Source organism: Parambassis ranga, chromosome 1, assembly GCF_900634625.1.
Source record: "Parambassis ranga chromosome 1, fParRan2.1, whole genome shotgun sequence".
Taxonomy (NCBI): domain Eukaryota; kingdom Metazoa; phylum Chordata; class Actinopteri; family Ambassidae; genus Parambassis; species Parambassis ranga.
This window is the reverse complement of record NC_041022.1, coordinates 10,288,755-10,308,709: the sequence shown is the minus strand read 5'-3', so window position 1 is coordinate 10,308,709 and position 19,955 is coordinate 10,288,755.

Sequence of the window (19,955 nt, the reverse complement as noted above, 5' to 3'; positions counted from 1 at the left end):
GACAGTGTCAATGTAGTAATCCAAGCGTAAAGTGTTTACACGCTGTAGTGTCATGCGATGCAGAGAGTAATAAAGTATGATAGGGCACCACTGTTAAAAGTAATAATAACAATAATGGTATTAAGATTAAAAGAAGCTAGATTTCCATCAGATGTTACACATCACTGTACTGAGAGACAGACTTTAATATGCCCAGGGCAACTATTTGTTTTAAATTAGTGTCTGATTGTGTCAGAGGTTTTATCATAAAAAACACATAAACAGACAGTATCATAGGCAAGTAGTTTGCTTCACACTGTGTGTTATGAAAAACCTAGAGGTTGTTTCTTGTTGGTATTGGAAGCTTTGGACAAAAACAGATGAAATTGAATGGAGAATTAAGACTCTTTTTTGAGATGTTTGCTGCTTCCTTTTATCCTTACTTCTTTTCAGTGATAGAACAAACTTGTTGACCTTCAGATTGGTATTTGGCTTTCTATTATATGTGAAGTTGCTGTGGTGTCCTACATAACACACAGGGGCGTCCAAAGAGATAACACATAACGGGGACTCACTTCCCTGCCGCCTGATGGGACCAGTCGATTCTGAGGGAGGTCACTGCGATTCAGCGATCTGGTCATATGAGGTCTGTCGAGTCCTGGCAGGGTGGGGAATGCTTTTGAAAAATGTCATCGGCAGGTGACGCCTCGAGGGAAGTGGATTATATCGTTTCAAAGTAAAGTAATATTGGTGTGTATCTAACCTTATATCAAGCCCCAACCCTGTGTTCTAGCTGTGTGTTCATACCTGTGATTTATGCTGACTGGGCAACATTTTTTATCAGTACAGGCAGCAGTGTGACTTTCATATTCTGTGAGCTGGGGTGTTGGATGGATGTCCATACGTGCTGTAATTTAACACTCCAGTGTGTCTAATATTTCATGTCAGAGACAATACTTCACCATGACCACTGTTTCTGTACTAAGAGGTTTTTAAAAAAAATAAAATACACCTTTAAATCCACACACATCCGTTTAAATTTCTGTAAATATAATTATTATAGCAGGGCTACTTATATGGCAAGAACATTTTCTAGGACATATTTTCTAATCAATGATTGTAATTCATGTGTAGTCTAGTGTCTCACTGGGACCCTTCACTCAGCTTCAGCTCTTTAAATGCCACTGATGATGTATTTCACTTGAAGACCTTTCTTACACTGTTATTGTTCCTTTCACAAAATTATAGCTGCAGTCATAATTGCAGCAGAAGTAAACTAAAGGCTCTCTCTATTTGTACATCTAAATCCAACTTTACAGGGTGGTAGAGTACATATAATACAGAAATCCTCCATATATGTGCTATAAGGCTATATAGACCACAGAGACTGCAACAATAACATAACAGACAATGCCTGATTATTTCCCTTTGCAAAAATCCTCATTTGTCATAGCTCACATCTTTAATGGTAAAGCTCTTGTGCCCCCTGGTGTAAGACACCTGATAAAATGAAATGCCCTGCTTCTCAACAAGGAGATGAATTATAGTCAAAGACAGATCAATTTGAGTCATGACATTTGTAATGGAGAGCTGTATTCATATCAATACTTCACTGGAACTATACAGCCACAAACTGCACGACAGTATATTTCACCAGATTTGGTGACAAACGCCTGCTGAATAGACTCTGTTCATGGATGCCAAGTTTGTGATTGTAGCCTGCCACCTAGTGGTATGACAGTGTATCTACATGTCAAGTTGTGAAGGGTTAGGATTGTGTCATAATGACAATACACTGCTACAGTGATGGTTGATTTTCTATCAAGTACCATGACAATAGTGAGACGTAACTGAAAAAAATGTGTCAATGACACATATGGCCACGGAGGGGGGGGGGGGGGGGGGGGGGGGGGGTGAAGACCATCACAGTCTGCAAGAAGAGCCGCAACACAGCGGAGGGGGACAAAGAAAGAGCAAACCAAATCAACAAGGTTTCAATTGTTAATTATTTTAAAGGGTAAAATAATTAAAACAATAATAACTCAAAATGTGACAGTAAAAACATTTGAATGACATATATTAGATAAAAGCTGTACTAAAACTAAAATGCTCTAAAAAAATGTGTTACATTGTTCATTGCATTTTAATTTAATAGTAGTTTAATAGTAATTTATCTTTCTTATTTGCCATTTCACCTGATGGTGGCATCAATAACAAATTATTTATTTATCATTTTATTTTATTTCCCTACTACTAACTAATGCGTACACAGCAGCATTAAAAGTCAGTTTTATTATACACAGCTTTTTACAGAAAGGAAAAACTCCAGTTTAACAGGAAGAAACTTTAAGCATAACCCAGCTCACAAGGAAACTCTCCTGCTGATAGCCGACCGGGTAGAGAAGGAGAATAAGCGGTAGATGGAGAGAAAGAAGAGCAAATATGCAGCAAACTTAGGTAAAGGTATTAAAAGTCAAAGTACTCTCACAGTGAGTTGTCTCTGAATATCTAGGTGGTGCCATTGTGATAAAGAATGCAGATACAGCTCCTGGTAATACTGCCTCTACAGATGTCACTACTATAAATCCCTGCCAGCAACTCTTTTGAGGCAGACACAGAATGCTCTGATGAGGATTGATTTCCATTGCAAAGGATAAGCTATATGAACAGGGTAAAATAATCAAAGAAAACATATTAAGGTTAAAATTGACAATGTGTATTTTAATTTTAATTCGGACTTCAGACACAACACTGACGGCTGTGTGCTCAGTGATGACGGCGACGCGGAGTACAGAGGACTGACGCAGAACTTTTTGGACTGGTGTCGGCGAAACCACCTCCTGATCAATGCAGGGAAAACCAAGGCGATGGTGGTGGACGACACTCTGATTCGATTCTGTTCTATATTTTATTGGTATTTAATATTAATTATTTAATATTTAATTAATATTTAATTGCAAAAATGCAATTTCCCCATTGTGGGACAAATAAAGGTATTCTTAATTAAATTTTCAGTATAGATATATTTGAAATGTACTCAGAACCAGTTGTGGACAACTAGTAAAGTCTGTGTGTCATGGCGCTGTGGGCGTCAAGTGAACATAAGCATCTTAACAGACTTTTCTCTGTACCACAGGTGAGGACATAGTGTGTGGGACGTTTGGACGCAGCAGAATGATTTGGTCCAAACTCCAGAGGAAAGCTAAAACAGCCGCTGAAATGGTCACAGAAAGGTCAGTGATGCCCTAAGTGCAAGCTACTTTAGTGCTAATCAACAGGCCTATTTCTGACTTCTGTACCATTAATTAAGTCACTTTTTAATGGAGTTGGCAAAATTAAATGGGGTGAAGCAATGGACAGCAGCTGGGCATCTACAACAAGGTTCATGACTTCTACCAGAGCTGCTGGTAAAATTCCATTGTTGATGAATTTAGCCACTTTGAGGTTGGCATTGTGGAAGAAAACTGGATAATACGCTGGATGAAAATCCCAGGTGGTGTCCATACCTTTTTAAAAAAAAATCATCACAGTGATTAACTGCACTTGAGCCTGCACTTCAATTGAAGGGATAAACCCTCATGCTTGAACCTACACAGTACATTAAGTAGATATGGAACTGTGAATTAAAGTACATTGTTTTTATGGTGATCTTGCATAGCTCTGTCATAGTGTGATCATAGTTTGCCCATGCTCTTTCTTCATTCACTTGAGCCCGTCTTACAAAAACTTAAAAAAAAGGGCACATCATGAGAGGTAAGTCCAAAAGCCAAACCTTCATGTGCAATTGTGCTTTATTCTATGTACACTGTTGCCTCAGAGGAAAACTGAGAAGAGCACGGTACAGCAAATCCTTTTGATCAGAGATATGGGTCTGTTTGCTTTGCCTGACTCAGAGATTATTGATGCTGTGATTCTTTGTGTCCTTCGATCAAACCATACAGTGCTTTTACTTTGCTCTCTGTTCTCCTACCAAACTGCTAAACACCAGAAAATGTTTAGGTAGATGTTTATTAGATTGTTAATGAGTGAAATAGCTTGTCATTAATTTCAACTGAGAGTAATAAGTTAGTAATGTTATTATGATATTTACCTGTTGCTGTGTCAGATTTTAAAGACCTAGGTACTCTAAACCAGTATTGTGCACTGCAATAACAATGGTGGCCAGCAGGGGCTTGCTACCATTCAAAAATTGCTCAATTCCCTAATTGAATCTCCCTATGGTCACTATGGTGTTGTGCATGAGTATCTTCAACTATAAAACAGAAGACAAGTTCTATTGTTTTGACTTCGTTAATGCAGTTGCACAGTGAGTGTGCCATGTTTCTGATGTCAGTAAATGCATCATACTAGAGACAGAGTAGGACAGGAGTCTGTCAGTCACACTTGTTACCTATGACGGCAAGTTGGAAAAGATGGCACATGTGTGATTGATGAAGAGTTAAGGAGACGAATGTGTTGGCTTCCTCATTCTAGAGGAGTGTATGAGTATAGCACAACAGCTACCTGCTATTTTTGAAAGACAATGCGACAAGTTTTGTTGTTTTAGCGTTGTTATGACCTATAGTAGCCTGTGTAGAAAAGACAAAAAACTGAGAGGGAGGCCACCACAGGTACAGCAATATAAAAGTACACGTTAACAAATTCATGAAATGTTGCTTAAATTTGAAAACTCTCTCAGACTCAAGTGTGATCTGGTTAAAGAGCTACTCTCTAAGATTTTACCCAATTTTCTTATAGAGGAAAACTATAGAGTTATGACAGGCATGGATGTCATAGGCTGGGTAGCTTAGGCATCCAGCTGTTTTTCTACATATTTGAGGTTGTGGTGCCACTTTTTCTATATAAATCACCCTTTCTCGAGTCAGCCTCCTGCACCCTTCCTAATGATTCTTCCCACGCAGCTCCTCTACTCGACTACAGATAGATTTTCCCTGTATGTGTGTTTGTGTGTGTCATCATCCACTGAGGAGAATAAGGCTCCAAAGAGAAGAGAAATATTACATGACAGTTATGCTAATTATCATGGCAGTCTGAGCTAGAAAAACCCCTGAAGCTCCCCCTGACAGCCGCATTCATAAAATCATTACACCGAAACAGAATAGCTGCCTTTATGCTGCGAGTTACAAATGCACCAACTGAGTTATCATGGCAATCATGCTAGCTATAATTTGGGCATGAGAGGGCGCCTGAAGTGTTTTTCTGTTCACCAACTTTATTCTCTGGTTTGCTGTTGCTCTCTGCTTTCAGTCCCACAAAGAACAACAAACTGCGAGTAATAAATAATAATAAAAAAAGAAACACAAGCCCTCATTCAGTTTATTTATACACACACTGATACAGTTTGTTGATTTTTATTTCTTAGCTTATAAACAAGACGCTTATGAACAAGACACTTGTGAAACAAAGAATTTGGCTGTTAAACTGACTGCAGAGTGTTTATAACATTTCCAAACACTAGTTGTAAAAGCCAGTGTCCTGCTTTACAGAGAAGGGAACAGTTCTTCCAACGGGAACAGCCAGATATAAATTGTCAGATTACTCACAGTGATGCTAATTCACGTTTTACAAAACCTCACAAAATAGGGAGTTTTTTTTTTTTTTGTACTAGACGAGCGATGCCGCCTGTCTCAGGCATAGAACTTAAAGTCCTGGTAGGGTAAACACTAATTACAAATATTAATTAAAATTTATGAAAACAGTTGTATGTTGATGAAGATTGTCAGTCATCCAGGTCATATTCATAGAGATGATTGAAGCAAGGCATCTGGACTTGGTGGAGGACCTCGGTGAGACAACAGAGGTGGGACAGGTCGAGTCCATTGTTCTTGCTGGCCACATGTCATATTGTGACTCCAAGTCACATGTGGCCAGCAAGAACAATGGACTCAACCTGTCTCAACCTGTCTCAACCCTGTTGTCTCGAAGTCGTTAGCCAGTCGTTAGACAAAAAAACTCTACAAGTCCAGATGCCTTGCTTCAATCTTCTCTTATGATCTTTGTAGTAACTCCTATTTTTTTTTAAATATCTACAATATTTAAAAAAAAACATTGTATATCATTGAGTTTGCGTAATATTTATTTTTTTATAATATTTTGGATGTATTTGTTTTACCATTACGACACAGTGTGAACCTGAGCTGCGTTGTGTATATGCAAAGGTTTCTTCTTTATATTGCAGACCCCTCTCTGCTGTCGTTGCTTATACAAGAAACACCTCAGCCAAGCCTGAAGCAAATTATATTCTGTTTTTGACAGCTCTGACTTTTTTTCACCTGTCTGCATGTCCGGAGTTCTGCCATGTTCAGTCGCCCGTAATTGCAGGTTTCTCCCAGAATATATGAGGAAGACAGTATCATGGGCAACCAGTACAATAAAGAGCAATATATATCAGAAACAGAACTCTGTAATTGTGACAAAGGATTACATAAAAAAATAAGAAAGCTGTACTAATAATGAAAATAACAAATGCCAAAAAAAATAAAAATGCTTTATTTAGATACTGACTTGAAGCTGTAATGTATAATTTCTCTGAGATAACGATCGAAATAAGACTAAATAAAATGGCATGATGCAAGATTTAGTTTAACTTTCACATGTGTTGCACCATTTGTGCAACTACGTGAGTATCGCAGGCAATAATTTCACATAATGCAAGTGCCTTTATATTTTAAACACAAACTTTAACAGCATGACGTTTTGCAGTAGGTTGGCTCTGAGTGCTGCTGTTTCTCTCTGATACATATCAGTTTTTCCAGTTATATTCTGCATCTGTTTACTTACACACAGACCAATATGTGTGCATGTGTGACTTGTTTGCTAACCCCAAAAATATATGCTTCATTTTTCTGCATCATATTCTCTTGCAGGCAGTACACTGCTACAATCTATGAGTGTAGTTTAACTCTTGAGATACCATCTGTTTTTTTTCCCTTCATTAAGACTAAAACTGTGTCTACTATTGTAACTACACCACTGGACCAAATTCAAATAACTAATGAGCTAGAGGATTAGCGGTGAGGTTCATGCTAATGATCAAGTCATTTCACTCTTAGGAAGTTAGGCTAAACCTAAATCCACCTGGAGAGTTTTCCTATGTTCCCAGGCTCTTTTGAAATCCGCTTACGTGTATTAAGCTAATGATCCATGATTATTTTAATCACACACTCCAAAACAACACAGCGTGCAACGGCTTTACATCCCATAAATGTGTGCCTTGTAGCTTCTAGCATATTAAACTCTTATTACAGCTGTTAAGGGTTATGACAGAGGTAACACATGTTTATATGCTTTATTATGGATGCAAGTTTAATCTATTTATTGGAGCCATGATTAGAAAATAAGTTTTATTGATTTCTGTCAAACTCTTTGCTTTGAAAGTGAGTTATACATATCATTGAATGTATGTTCAGTTCAATCCATTAGGTGATTAGGTATGATTAATGAATTCTGCCTTCCTGCAGTCAGCCTCTCCATTAGTCTTAAGGGCTGATCACCCATGGAAGTCCATGATGAGAGGATGCTGCTTCTTTTTAGAGCACCGCAAAGAAGTAGCCTAGGCAGAGATAGCATGAAAGATTAACTGCGAGGGCCGAATAGGAGACATGATCCATGATATGGTTTTAAAAGCCTGATGATGAATGACAGAATGGTACATTGCCACAGACCGGGGCAATGCTCGCTGTGTCCTGAAACTACTTGTACCTTACCAGATCCCAAAGGATCTATCACGTTTTCAATCATTTTCAGGTGGCTACATTATTAATAGAGGTATATGAAGATCAAAACCTAAAGTAGCAAAAGTAAATGCATTGAAACACTGGTTACAATTATCAGAGTGCGACATCACATCTGTCATGACCTCTATTTTTTGTTATCTTGTTTATATCATTAAATCGGCCTCCTTCACTTATTACAAACCAGCAAGCCTTGCCATTAGCTGTGATTAATGACTAAGGTTCTGAAAGCACCTTCACACTCCAATTAAGATAATTGTTAAGAAGCCTACTCCGGACAGTGCAACAACAAAAGTACTCTTCAGTACAACATTACACACAACAGGGGCTTACTTGTCAGCTTTTGCTAATCAGACCTTTGGCTCAAACAGTATAATTATTCTGACTCTGTATTATTATTTATTGGTATATATATATATTTATTGGTGTATATAAGCCATACACAAGTAAAAATTGAGCCAAAGTGAATCAATGAACTGCAGACAGCTGATTAATATTTTAATTTAATGTAGAGGACATGCTAGGTTGAAATAGGACCGGTGGACAGACTGATGTTATAGGTACACCAATATTCACTCTAGTTTAGGTGGAGCATAGACTGTGTAAAGATGGATGGCATGGCAGCTCCCCAAAAGTGAGCCCAAAAACAATCTTGACTGCCCCCTGGTGGATGAATACAGTATGGGTCAATAACTGGTCAACATCTTGGTTGTTATTGTCTTGAGTTCTGAATCTTAGAACCTTACGCACTGCGTATTGCAAGTCTTGGCAAACCTTTTCTACACAGATGATGCATTATCACTTGTCATTGTCCTTCTACGCTCACTCTCACTGTCACAAATCCTTAAAGTTTGTTTTATTCCCATTTGGACCATATATACTGTATATATATATATATATATATATATATATATATATATATATATATATATATATAGCTAAAGTGCAACATCGAGCACTCCTTCCTTTTGTTATTCTGACAAACACCTTGATGGTCATGTGAAGCTGGCACTGTACGTTCATCGTTCAATTTATATGCAAATCCATGAAACGCACACATCAAACTATTCCACAAATTCCCACCTTATTGTTGACAATTTGGTTTTCACAAGGACCTGTCTTGGAGGAATAATTAGAGAAAACATTCCTGTGGCTGTGCATATCTCGCTCCAACATACAGGGTGACAACATCACCATGACAACACAACAAGGTGGCTCTGAAAATTGCTGTGGACATGCTGAGGTTTTTCCTTCAGGTGTTTGTTCTGGACATGGTTTCATGTGGGAATAGTAATTAAAGGTTCATCGCTGAACAGAAGCTGACCTCAAAATAAAGTGAATTAGAATTTTAGGCAATTTTTTTTTATTTTATTTTTCTCGTGATGATGTGAAGGTGCTGCTTACACACAGAGAGCTCCCTGAGGGCAGAAATGACAAGCCCACAATTACAAGATGTAAACTGCAGTAAATTGAATGACATGGTGATGACAACTGGTAAAAACAATATTGAATCTTTTGTGAGTAAACGCCAGTTTTCCTCATAAATTCCGTCAAGGAAGCGTTTTTCATTTCTGTCGAACTTCTTTCATTTCTGTCTTTGCTACGTTCAACATGATTCTAGACAGACTGCAGATATTGTTTGGCAGCAACCAAGAATCCGCCTGAGCTTCTAATTCTCCTTCAAAGTGCATGCACTGTACACACAAACAGCATTATTCCACACACCTGTCTCTCTGTCTACAGTTTATTTATTTTACACGCTTTCAGGAATTTTCTGCATGACCAAAGGAAGATGTAAATAATTGATTAGTTGAGTGGATTTTCATGCTGGGGTGTAGAAAGGCTGCATTATGTCATGCATACAGCTTTTTTTGACCGTATTCTTTGCAGTGTTGGATAATAAGTTGTGCTGAAGCAAATGCCTATAAAATTCTGTTTGGAATTGCTTCACCTCCTCTTGGTGCTTTCATAAAGCAGAAAACAAGTCATGATAGACTCTACTACAGGAAGACGGGTCTGTCTAACTAGACGGTTAGCTTTCTCTGTGACAGCAACACATTTGCCAGCCTACCAGAGGCTGTAATAGTTCTTCTAAATTCATTTAAAATAGCTAAACCTGTCTTTGGTTTAACTCTTAACAGCTGCACAGTAACCAGTAGTCATCAGTGATAATGTGTCATCACTGCATCACAGTGCAGCATTGTGTGTGTGCAGCAAAATGTGAGCCCTGAAGGTTCAGTTTTTTTATATGGAGCCTCTGCATTGGCGTCCATACTGGGTCAGAAGACTGGTTTCATTCAAATCAATCTTTCTCATGTAGCCTGACTGCTTCCTTTGTTTTCTGCTCGTTTGTAAGTGGTACACAAACAGATGGCACATTAATACTACAGTGTGGAGTGCTACAGGAACATATCCAGAAGGAAGAGGGGAGACAAGTTAAGAGAAAGGGAAGACATGTTGTGAGGAGGACAGATGCGAAGTGTCGAAATAAACTTCATGAAATACTTTGAAGTTTCAGACTGGGATGGTTTGGACACACAGTCGCTGTCTCTTCAACACCTAGTTTGCTATCATGCTCTGGAACTGGCATCATCATCATCACACATCTGTTTTTCAGATCCTTTACTGTGTTCTGTTTTAGAATTTGTTATGCTTTATTGAAAAAAATCATTGATATATAAGACATTTAGAGGGTGTAAATCTAGAGTTCTATGGAGCTGGGCCTGACTTCCTGCTGCTGAATCATGTTGTTAAAGATTTCAGTCTTTAACAACATGTTTCAAAACTATTGTGGAACCTCTTTATGTAAAAGTGATGGAAGCTGTTGTATAAATGTAGTGGAGTAAAAAGTACAGTAATTCTTTACACCCAAATTGCCTTAAAGTATACTTAAGGCTGTTCCATACTCTACAAGAACAGAGAACTTGCTCCTCGCTCCACGGGTGTCAAGAGTAAAAAAACAGAGGTACCATACTCCGCGAGACGTACGTGTGCGCAGAACTCCTCATACGGCCCTCCCACGCAGCACACGTCACACACAAAAGGTTGACAATGCAATTGTATTGCAAATTGTGAGCACAGTCGTGGTTACCTGGCCTAACAAGCTGATAATGCTCAGGGAAGAGGGCGTATAGCATGACAATAGATAGAAGATCAGTGTAGCTGACTGTAGCAGACCTCTGGTCTGTGTAAATTTAATTCTGTGAACGTGTGGATGACTGTCTGCAATCCCGTCTCCCGGTGTTTAATGTGCGTCGAGCCACTGTAACGCCGTGATCAATACTGGGATTAATTTTTATCGCCACCTTTTGAACAGACACTCTCCTCTGTGCGCCGTGTTTCTCCTTCCAGGAGCTGTTTGCCAGCTGCTCATCTAAACTGTCCATCGTCGCTGTACTTCCTCCTTCTGTCTGTGTTCTGCACCTGAAGAAGCTCGTGCACTTCACCAAATTCATCACACCCACTAAATTCCGACCAATCACAGCATGGTTGATGCACAGCCTTGAGAAAAAGTTCTGCCTGGGCCATGTGTCCGAGAGAGCTGCACAACGAGCGGTCCGAGAGAAAATGACGTCATTTTGTGGGCGTAATGTCGACAGGGGGGGAGGGAGTTCTCTATTCTTGTGGAGTATGGATCCATAGGCTGCAGTAGATGAGTTTAGTTACTAGTTGTATAGACAATGTAAATAGATTAGTAGTAAATCTATTTTATAGTAAAAGGCCCCCATATGGTGTTTTACACAGTACTGTTGTCATGAGATTCTAAATTTCGCCAACTAGATAATTGCCGTGACTTACTAGATAAATATGTTATGCTGCAATACTGCTGTTTTTATCTGTAATGTTTAATGACAGATGTCTCATTAATGATTTTTCTTTCTTTCTGTTGGACTAAACAATCCCTTCAGCTGTTACCAGAGCAGCACCAGATTTAGGTCATTTCCAGTATGCTGTGAGCTGTTTCTTCCTTTGTTCAGCAGGTCTGCTGCTGGTTTGTGATTTTATAGCTCATTTGTTCTGTCTTCAATAAGCAAACAGTTCAGGCCTGTGGGAGGAGGAGCTGTCAAAACCCATTCATTTTTACATTTGCTTAAGTGAAACTCCTTTTCTTTTTGCTTTTTTTTCCACAAATAGGAGTCAGATTAAGTTGTCTTCAGTCAGCTGTGTTTATTATTGAGCATGATCATCTAATCCTACCATCTCCACCCCCACAGCGCCACTGCTTGCTTTTTAATCTGGAGAGATTGGCCAGTGAATAAAACAAAATAAAAAATCTTAATTCAGCTTCAAGGAGAATTTTCTGTCAAAAATTGACTGTAACAACACAAGGTGATATTTCTGTCACACAAAGAACCATGATTATAGACAGTGAATGGTATTGTGTGATCAATTGCAAAACACTGAAGTGCCTAAGAATGTGCCTAAGCAGCCATGTTTGTTTCAGGCAAGTGGAACAGGGTATCATTCTTTTTAGATATGATGAACTTCCTTCTCCCCCTCCCCTGTCTTTTACAGCACATAGATCCACAAACAACCTTCCTTCTGCAACCCTGAATCGGGGCAAGTAGCTTCCATTATTCTTTGGCAGGGAGGAACAATAGTTCATGGTTGATTTACAGAAGCCTGGCAGCAGTAATATACAGCTTTCTCCTGGGAGGGGGGAATGGAGGCCATTGTTTTACCAACAGTAAACTTACCACTCACTTCTTACTAGGACAGTCAGAATGATGATGATGAAATGGCAGCTGTAAGCTGGATAAATGCAGATAAATGGATGTTAAATAGTCTGATCAACTGATCATTTCTGTATGTGTTTTTTTTTCAATGTGGTGAAATCAGTTGCTGTAAACTCCTATTTTTCCTCAGCACATATTCAACATTATTTAAGAACAGAAAATGAAATGCTGTCACAGACCTGTCCTCAGTCTGTCTGTGGAGCAGGACAGAGCCAACAGCCTGTTGCTGATGCTCCCCTTCCTGGTGAGGGGGGTGGACGCTGTTCAGGTTGGACAGTAGCTTGCCAAGGGTCCTCTTTTTGACACAGAAGTCAGAAAGTCCACTTCTGCACTCACTACAGATACAGCCTTTGTCAGCAGCTTGTCCACCTATATAATTCCTTTAATTTGCACATCAAATTCTAGTCAGTTCATCCATAAGTTTATTCAACATGAAAAAAAATGAAGGCATCCCTGAAATACTGATAATGTTTACTCTGACGTGACGCCACAGTTCCTTACATACAAAAGGAGCAATAGCAGAACAAGGGTTTGTTTACTACAGCATGATTTGAATCTTTCTTAAACTATATATATGTATATATATATATATATATATATATATATATATATATATATATATATATATATATATATATATATATATGATCAGCATGATTACACATATTATGATGCAGTGTAAAGCTAGATATAAAAATATGCTGCCATTTTACCGAGATGACTCATGATGCCTATCAGCCTGAGAGCTGTGCTTTCACTTCTGCCTCTGGCTCTTGAAGACAGAGTGACAGAGTGCTTTCTAATCACACCACCTGGTGAACAGCTTTAAGTTTTACAGATGATGTGCTTCTATTCACAAAAGATTCCCTTTCTTCGCACAGCAGCTCTCTTGTGTGATTTTTGCTGTTTATCACGCTGTCTACCTGCATGCATGCCTTCCTGCATGCCTTCCAACCTTATTTGGAGAAATAAGTAAGCAGGCTTTGTTGGCAGATTTGATACAGTTGAAAAGGAAATGCATTTTTTTTCAGTCGGTGGGTTGTTTCCCCTATAATATTTCAAAGACTTTCTTCCTGCTAGACAGTGATCAAGAGTTGTGCCATTCAGTGTTGCTGCAGAGTAATCTGAATGCATGTGTGTAGAACTGTGTTGTTGACTAGAGAGAGAAGAAGACATTAAGGTAGATTATTTATCTTTCTGAATAATCCCCCCCTGGCTTTATACTGATGAAAGCAAGAAAAAACATCAAGCTTTACCTTGTTGCTGCTGGTGTTTTCAAGGCCTAGGAACTGTTTGTCATATTTGAGCCTTTTCACATAAGAATGAAGGATTCAAGGGGTTTTTCCAATTTTGTTTCCGTTCTGTGCTCATTAACAGGAAACTAGTTTACAACAAAATGCATCTTCCTCTAAAGACATTTACTGTTCTCATATAGTAACAGTGCTGCAGTATTCCTTTGCAAGGGAAGCACAGTGGCCCCCTGGTTAGCAGTTAAAATGTCTGGAGGTTCAATATAAACCAGCAAGGCTGCACTCTGGGCAAAGCATTCGCTCTAAGACCTCCCAAGAGATCTGTTTATAAATGGATGAGAGTCATTGAACGGGACTTTGTAGCAGTGTATATTTCAGATCCTTTGACAGGACACACGCCATAAAACAGCCAGTACAACGATTTGTGGCCTTCAGTTTTAGGCATCTGTCTGCTTGCAAAGTCTTTCTGCTTTTCTGCTTGGTGTCCAAGTCAGTTAATTTAAAAATGTTCTTGGGTATTATTCCTAGTTTTGTTTCCTGTTAGTGTATTTTATCTTCAAGGCTCCATGGTGACATCAAATGCAGATTGTGCTCCTAATGGTAAAGTGTATCTATTTACTGCAGTGCAGAAATGTAAAGAGTGGGGAATCATGTTTTTAAGAAGTTAAATAAGAGGCTAATTGATTTTGTTTTCCTGTATTACCCAGCTAAGGCCCTAATGGAGAAAGGGAGTTACAAAAAGGAGTTTTAAGTGACTTCTCACCATATTAATGCACAGGCTTTGGCAAGGAGCAATGATGACTGGAGCAAAACCATCCTTTAAGGTCCTTTTAGGTCTTGAACTACTGTCATAGCTACAGAATGCTTCTGAGGCTGATTGTTTCAGTCATCCAGCAGAGGTAGACGTGATGGATGCCTGCAGGGATTGTCACAGAAACCTTTTGTTATCACTACATAGACAGCGTTGTGCTGAACAGACTTATTTTACCTGTTAGAAATAGAATATGAGATTTTTTTTCTTCTCACAGACATTCATATTTTATAGTGTCACCTGAGGACTGAGATTCATTTTTTTTCTTTCTTTCATTCATTTTAAGGGTAAACTAATGATTCTAGTTTGCATTAATCTCCTCCTTGACCCTCCTGCAGTGCAGGGAGCACTACATATATTGTGCAATCATGTAATACAATCATCCTCTCAGTGGGAGTCTTTTCACCCTCTGTTGAAGCATGTTATTGCAGTACACAGTTGCATCATGTGAATCAAGTCTGGTTAAAGTAGCTGTGTAATAAGTGCTGTTTTTAGATGCATTGAATCATTCTTGCCACACCAATAAAGCAAAGAAATGACACCTGATTCATAAATTGAAAGTTAATGAAGCATTCCATCAGTTTTACAGCACAGAAGATCAGCATTTTTATATACAATACTCCTAAAAATGGAGTGTAAGTGCCCATATCCATTTCATGTCACTTGTGTCTCCTCCTCAGATCAAAGCAAAGATCTGCCAAACTACCTCATAATGCTCAGAAAATTAAGTCAACCATGCTCTCTGTTAAAGGAGAATTGGTACAAATATGAGTTTAATAAAGTCCAGATGAGCTAAAAATAAATTAAAGCAACAGATTTTAAAGAAAATACAGAGAATGCACTGAATTTAGTCTCTGCTGGATAAGTTATGTGATTCTTGCCCGCTGCCCACTCCAAGAATTTTTGAGTGCCTGATGATGAAGGAGAGCAGTGTGTGAGGAAGCAAAGACCAAACAGCCACCCACCACCTCTGCAGTCGTAGCAGATGTATCCACTTCAACTCAGTGCAAGTTACTTTTTACCACTGTTGGTGTTAAATATATTTCCCAATTACCATGTATAATAATACAAAATTGGTAGTTTCATGCAGACAGTAATTGTTTCATGCTCCACTCCTACACTGATTTAAGTGTCCATTGAGTTACAAATATGTGTAATTATACAGTAAAACAACCAATTAAGATGACATTAGCTTTGATATTTCAGGTGAACACTGAACCTATCCTAAGCATAGTTACTTTACTTAAAATGTAACAAAGAAGTGACGTCTTCTGTCTCTAGCTGAATAATAATGCAGCAACTGACTTCTGTTTTTTTCCTGATAATTTGATGGAAAAACAGGCTGCAAATAAGCTGTTGAACCCATAACCCTCATTATTTTTTAGCTACCACATAAGTTTTTTTTTTTTTACTTTGTATGCTGCTGGTAAGTGAAGGCTTCTATTTTCATGAGCAATTAAGTGTCTAATTTTTCAGGATTCAGTGGCAGAGCTGTTTCCCTGGAAGGAGCTTTGTAAAGTCTCATAAATGGATACTGGTGAGCTACACTTGAATGTGTTGAGGAAAAAAATCAAGACAAGCAGAAGGTGATGGGTTAAAATGATTCAATAGCAGGAAATGTCTGTTTTTGTTGTTGTTTTGCAAAATCTGCAGTAACAGATTTTCTTTTGTTCAGCAGTATTTATCATGAATTTATCATTATTTTATACTAGAAGCGAACAATGCACAAACTAATATAGATCTAAAATTCAATATCTCTCAACAAAAAGTCTTATCTGAAAGTGGTTTTGGTATTGCAAACACAGTATTGGACATTTACTATTTACCAAAAAAAAAGCAGTTTTTGATGTTAGAAAACATTTTAAATGGTTTTTCAAGGCTGTGTGATAGCACTGATAAAGTCAATAACCTGATGCTGAATGCACTCATTTCACCTATGGTCAAAACCAATGAAAGCAACATTGTGCTAAAGCTTTAGACACTTGTGAAGGCTGTAGAGTCAGAATGCTTTCAGAAGGAGTGTCATAAATCAATTCATTTCAGTAACAGTTTTTTTCAGTATGAAGCTAAGGACACAATCTAATTGGTATAACAGCTATTTAGAACAGCACTGACTCTGCTGAGTACACAAGTGCACTTTTTCAAGGAATACTTGGTGTCAAAGTCTAATATACTAAAAATCTCAGTTATCGGTTTTATGGGGATTGTGATTGCGTGAATGAATAAGTGTTAACTGCAGGAAACACAAAGTCATTTTGAGAGCCTGGTGTTTGTAAGAGATATACTTTACACAGAACCATGGGTTTAAAATTTGTTATAGACAACTCTTTACAATGTAAATCATCTGAAGAGTAGGGTGGACTGTACAGAAATGGCTTTACATTTACTTAAGTATTGTAGAATGAATCTCTGTGGAAATAAATCTATGCCCACAACAACCTGTATTTGCTATGGCCTGTTTCTAATGTGAGTATATAGTTACATGCTCCAGACAAGTAGAGTGAATATGTGTCTATTTTTCCCCCGAACTCATTGAGCTCTCCAAACCTTATACAATTGAAGAGCAAAGGTAGTCTTTCTTGCATTCCTGTGAAAGGTCATAATATTTTCGAGCACAAATTTCAAACCTAACCTTTCAGGGGACACTGAGGTATCTTAATTCTTTGGAAGAATATTCTGTGTATGAGGGATCCAGAATGACATCAGCTTTGGCACTCTTCAAGGAGCTGGAGCACTGACAAAACATGAATCATTCATACTGCCCCAGCTGCAAATGTGAATTTGCATCACCAGCTTTGTGACATGTAGTGTGAACATTTAAAATGAATTGTTAGAAAAATGCAAAGGTTGCCAGGCAGTGTAGCACATCCTCGCTCAGGACTCTGGAGGTTTATTTACCCGCAGAGCTCTGCTTTGTTTTGTATCATTTTCGGTTGTGATTAGGCTTACCCATTTAAACTACTGGTTGGGTTTTGGCATTAAAAACAGGGTAAGAGGTTAGGCAAAGATCATGGTTTGTCATAAATGACAATATATATTAGTAAATTTTGAATTTATTTTTGAGTATAAATTACTTCATAGTAGTAAACACATTTTACAAGGAAAACCGTTCCCTTCTGCTGCCATCATTTTCAGCTACCATGACCAAGTCCCACCCCCATTAAAAACAAAGATATTCAGCTGCAGAAGTATACACTTATGTTCTGGTTTCAAGGACTTAAAACTTCTTCGACATGTGTTTGTGAGTGGTTACTCATTTGTGACATTTGTCAATCGTATTATGACTCTTCTTAAAACAAGGCTGCATAAAGTAAGTTATGTACCTTTTGTCTAAGCTTTTAGACATCTTTGCTAAACTTTTATTTTTTAATTAAATAGTTGTTTTAATATGACACTGCACATTTGCATTACTTAACAGACTTGTTTCATCCAGAGGAGATAATTTTGAAAAGTGTTTGGAGCTTCCCCCTTATGGCTCTGTACAGGTACAGTGTAGAGCTGACAAATGAACAATTTCTGTGGTGGCGCAAACTGACCTTTCAGCTTATTTGGCCTGAAGATAAGAACTGCAGTGAGCGAAGATTGCTTTGCACATCCTATTAACTGCTTTGGTTTGACGCTCCAGCCTGCAAATTAACTTCTGAATATTCACCTGGACAGTCAATCTTAAAAAGAAAAAAAATCCCTCTCCTGTCTTGTATGAATGCAAACAGATGGGGTTCTCAGAGGCTTGTGTGCACAGATTGACACAAACGCACAAACAAACTGGGGAAAAAAAGACAGACAGATGCTTTTTTCATTCACACACTAAATCCTATTGTAATGTGTGCATCACTGGGAGATGCCCCATAAGCTTATCTAGTCAGCACACTCCTAACAACCTTGGAAGCTCACAAAGCGAGCTGCGGGGCGATGCAGAAAGGGCAGCATGATCACAAATATGCCGCCTACTCTCTGAATGTATAATAATCCACAGTACATTTCACAAACATAACTTTTTTTTACTGGAGGGGCTAAAAAGCAAGTTGACAGTATTTCATGCTTTGGGTGTTGCAGCCTTTAAAGGGTGGTATGTTGTTGGAATAAAGATTTCTCAAGATCCAAAACACTTAAGGAACATTTACTCTAAAAAACACACAAATAAGGCTTTAAATCACACCCGATTATAAATCCTGCCTGACAGTCGTCTAAAAGATTCATTTCATCTCTTCATGAATCTTTAATTTATGACTGGGGATGGATCAGAGAGCACTAGCAAGGAATATTTTTCCTGATTATATATCAAAAACAGAAGTCTTAACAGTAAATCCAGGACTTTATACTGCAGATCAGGCCCCACCTGAACTTAAAAGTGTTATTTTTCAGCCTGATATATTCAACCTTAGCTTAAAAAAATGCATTCCATCTTTAGTATTCTTGATTGAAACCACCCGTATAATGGTAATAATATCCTCACTAAAATTACCATGTAGAGTGGTGTGCGCATTTAAATGTAATCATTCTCATTCATGCTCTCCATTTGGAAAGCAATCTAACACACAACTGAGCAGGGACCAATTTATAGATATTATATCCGATTGTCACATTGTATGATTATTTTTTTTATAAATCTCTAAAATCTATTTAAATAGATAGTACACAGCTTTCATAATACTTCGGAAAAAAGTGGCACATTTGTGTGTATAATGGTTGCGAAAAAAGGATGAAGACAGTAGAAATTACATGGTGATTATATCTCATTGATGAAAAAGATCTGCCTAAACAAGTAGTAGGCAATGAAGACAAGACTATCCCAAGATTAGATGGAACAGATGGAAAATCTTTTTCAAATTATCACACTGTAGAGAAGCAAATCCTTTTTTTCTGTATAACTACGGTAATAACTGTTTTAATATTTCTATATTGTACTGTAGGATTTTGAAAATGGTGCCAGCTGTGTCCACTGAATGAAGTGCTGTCACCTTACACTGGTATTTGCAATTGTATGTCATTGTTACCACAGCTAAAACAAAACGGCATATAGGCGTTTCATTGTCATTCATTGTAATGAGAATAAAGTGGAACACAACCCACGCCAGATCCTTGCTCTGGCTAGCATGCTTATCCATAGCTTGCTAACTCTTAACTGCCTGTGTTACTCTTACCTAATACAATGCAATGATAAGACATTTGTGCTTGATACCTTTTTTAATCGATTGAATTGTGAATCATGATGACATCACAAGCTAGCCAGCTATAATACTCCCTGGATATTATACTACACTGCATGGTTGTGGTGTGCTAATTTACCAGCCAAACCAACCAAAAAGGCCATGTGTGTGTAAATATGTAGTATATTGTTTTTACATTAGTAGCAGACTAAGCCCTTACAAGAATGTCACAACTTTTAGTTTCTGTGCCGTAACATTCACAATTCACATAATAAGCAACTAAGAAAGTCTAGAAA